Source organism: Choloepus didactylus, chromosome 4 (genome assembly GCF_015220235.1).
Source record: "Choloepus didactylus isolate mChoDid1 chromosome 4, mChoDid1.pri, whole genome shotgun sequence".
Taxonomy (NCBI): Eukaryota; Metazoa; Chordata; class Mammalia; order Pilosa; family Megalonychidae; genus Choloepus; species Choloepus didactylus.
The window spans coordinates 156,750,358-156,754,273 of NC_051310.1; positions in this window are offsets into that span (position 1 = coordinate 156,750,358).

Here is a 3,916-nt window from a genome sequence, read left to right on the forward strand (position 1 = left end):
GCAAGTCTTCCTGCACCTAACAGATAGTTTATTTTCAGTTCTTAACAACTTTGAACTATCCTCGTGTAACAGAGTGTTAAGAATTAACAAATAATTATGATTACTGAATCATTACATAGATGCTTTTCTTAAAAGGGAAATGCCTGAGGTTGCTGAACTGTGGCCCAGCTGCCTTGATCTTTGAAAATGATCGTTTAACAATGTAGCCCTACTTATACCCCCTTATCCTGTTTTACCACTGTAGACTTAAGGTCAGAAAGACAGCCCTAATGTTTAATGAAGGCACTTGAGTCAGCCCAAAACTAACCCCCGATTCCTAAACTATCATACTAGACAAAGCTAGCATGTAATCAATCTGTGCATGCTCAATAATTAGCTCATCTCTAATGTCATCTCAAGCCATTATACTCAGTAACCTAAAGCCTGCCCATCTTTTGATACTATGAAACTATCAGAGTTAATGTAGTTTGGAGAGACAAATTTTTGTACTGATAGGCCATCTGATCTCCTGCTTTGCACTTAGCAATAAACTTTCTTGCTTTGAAACCCTGTGTCATAGATTGGCTGCTGTGCCTATGGAGCAAGAACCCTGCATTTGATCAGTATCAGTTGATATGGATAACAACATTCATTTTCATTTTTTGTGTTACTACCAGAGTCTGTATCAGCATCAACACATGTGCTGGTTATCTACGGTGAGCAAAGCCTTGTTTAGTTCCTAGAAAACGGAGATGAAGACATACGTTCTTATTCACAGCCTAGGAGATTTGAGCCACTATGTGAACTTAAATTCAGCCTCAACCCCCTTATGTTGCTGAAGTTAAAAAAAAAAAAAAAAGTGGATAAGCAGGCTGGTTCCTATTTCAATTTCACAGAACAGGATGCATCAGTTTCTCTGACAAGTTGAATCTTTCTTCTTGCCTCATCAGCAAGTATGAGGGTAACTTCCTCACAGGATTCAGCTTCAAACTTTACAGGCTAAGCTGATGCTTTTAATCATTCAGGAGTGGATTCCTCAGGGACTTCTTCCAACAGATTCTCCCTTATGTTTGGTCTGCTTTTGATCCATGTCAGCTATCATCATTAGCATCTCCACAGGAACTACTGCAGGGAGAAAGCAGAAGAGATGGAAAGCATCAAATTCATTTATTGACTACATTAATTTCTGAGACTTTTGCAAAGTCACACCAATATAATGAACTAAATCTTTTGTAGACTACTTAAAACAGCAAGAAAAGGTCTTGTTCTGTGTGCAGTTTATGATTCTATAATCATTGAAACATTTTTAACTGATCTGTTAATAGGAAATTGCTAAAACTAGTGTTGTTTCAATCAGTTTAAATAGGAATATTAATATAATACATGTAAAAATCCATGTCCAAGGTAGTGGATAAGAGTTTAAGCTCTGGAGTTAGACAAACCAGGGTTTGAACCTTGCTTCTGCTGTTTACTAGTTGTCTAATCCAGGACAAGTCATTTAGTCTGGCATCCTCATTTTCCTTTTCGAAAAAATGGAAATAACAATACCTGGGATGTGGTGAGGATTAAATGAGATAACGTATATGGCTTGGCACACAGTAAATGTTTAATAAATATTTGCTGTTATTAACTATCATTAATCTTGGCAATTAACTATGTCTGCTTCACCTCTTTCTCTGACTAATTAAAAGTTGGCCAGTTTCTCTCTGTAAGCCCAACTCTGCAAAGAAATTCACTATCCTCCCCTCTACATGGGACCTGATTCCCACAGGAGTGAGTCTTCCTGGCAATATGGGACACAAGTCCCAGGAATGAGCTCGGCCTTGGCATCAAGGGATTGAGAATGCCTTCTTGACCAAAAGGGGGAAAAGAAACATAACAAAATAAGGTTTCAATGGCTAAGAGATTTCAAGTAAAGTGGAGAGGCTATCCTGGAGGTTACTCTTATGAAGCTCCAGCTAGATATTCCAAATGGTCAGTATGCCAAGCCCTACTCAATAGTAGTCCCAAAATACCTAGGTCCCTGTCTGAGACTCTATGTAAGTTTCACTCAGTTTATTTTTCTCGGAAACTTAAATCCTCCAGAGTGTTCCTATGCCATTTAAGTCCCAAACCCAGAGGCAACAGCCTCTTCAAGAACATCAACCTTTTTGTATATATGTTATATTTCACATTAAATAACTGAAAATGTGGAACTGTAACCTATAATATTCATTGAAAATTGCTCTCTATTAAATTGCACTTGGAAAGTTATCACTTCTATGCATATATGTTATATTCTACAATAAAAAAATTTTTTTATATCGACCAGATGCAGCCCCCTTCCCCATAATGTTGACACCCCTTTTCAATATGAACAGGTTGCAGTGGTCACAGTCTAGACATCCCTGAACATCAAGAAAGTGAGTAAATGAGAGGAGAGGGTAACAACAGACAAGATGGGATTTAACAAAGGATTACAAATACTCTTTATATAATTTTTTTTAGATGCTAGGGTATTAGAATAACTAGAAGGAAATAACTGAAATGGTTGAACTGTAAACCATAATGTCCCAATTTGTATATATTTTGTCCCCCAGAAAAAGCCAGATTCTTTAACGCAATCTTGTGGGGGCAGATTTATTAATCTTGCTGATTAGGGTGTGACCTCTTGATTGGATGTTGCCATGGAGATGTGACTCACCCAACTGTAGGTAATACCTTTGATTAGATTATTTCCATGGATGTGTTACTCTGCCCATTCAGTGCGGGTCTTAATTAAATCACTGGAGTCCTGTAAGAGCCACAGACAGAAGGAGCTCAGTGCTGCAGCTGAGAGAGACTTTTGGAGAGACATCTGGGAGCTGACTGCTTTGGAGATGCTAGCCCAGAGTTTGCTCCAGAGAAGCTAAGAGAAACAAGCCCAGAGACATTTTGAAAAAGCCATTTAGAAACCAGAACTCCAGAGCAGACATGCCAGTCACACGCCTTCCCATCTGAAAGAGTTATTCCAGATACCATCAGCCATTTTTTAGTAAAGGTAACCTATAGTTGATGCCTTAGTTGGGATACTTTTCTAGCCTTAGGACCATAATTTTGAAACCAAATAAACCCCCTTTATAAAAGCCAGTCCATTTGTGGTATTTTGCATAATGGCAGCATTAGCAAACCAGAATACATAACAGTCTTTGAAATTTGCTCGGTAGCCACTCATTAAATTGTACTTTGAAAGTTATCATTTTTCTGTATATATGTTATATTTCACAGTAAGGAAATAACTGAAACTGTGGAACTGTAATCCATAACATTCTTTGAAATTTGCTATATAACTACTTGTTAAATCATATTTTGAAAGTTATCACTTTTCTGTATATATATGATATTTCACAATAAAAAATGTAAAAACTGTAAAAAAAAAAGTTGGCCACATTAAAGAATCCCAATATTTTTGACATGCAAAAGATGTCAGATGGCTCTCAAAAGGCAAATCAAATTTATAAGCTGAAGACAAAGTAGACCTTAGAAGGGTAAGAGGGTGCCCTTAAGGTCAAATGCCATGATTTTACATTTGTGTCTCTCTACAGTAAATGCCATTTTAATGTAAAGAAACAAGTGTTTGAGTAGAAAAGGACTGTTCTAAAGAGAATCTCTTGCATGAGTAAAGACTCTTTGCCAACTCCCTTTCCTGTGTTTTCACTTTCTCCTTAAGAAACACTCCTTTTGCTTCTCTCTGCTACTAGTACCATAACAGCTCCACCTTTTAATCCTGGTCCAATGTGGCCCAAATCCTACTTTCTTGTTTTCTAATGGTACAGATGAAACAAGTTGATATTTTCAAAAGGAAATTTTTTGAAGGCATTATAATGGTTAGTGTTCTCATTTGCTAATGCTGCTGAAATGCAAAACACCAGAGATGGATTGGCTTTTATAAAAGGGGGTTTATTTGGTTACACAGTTA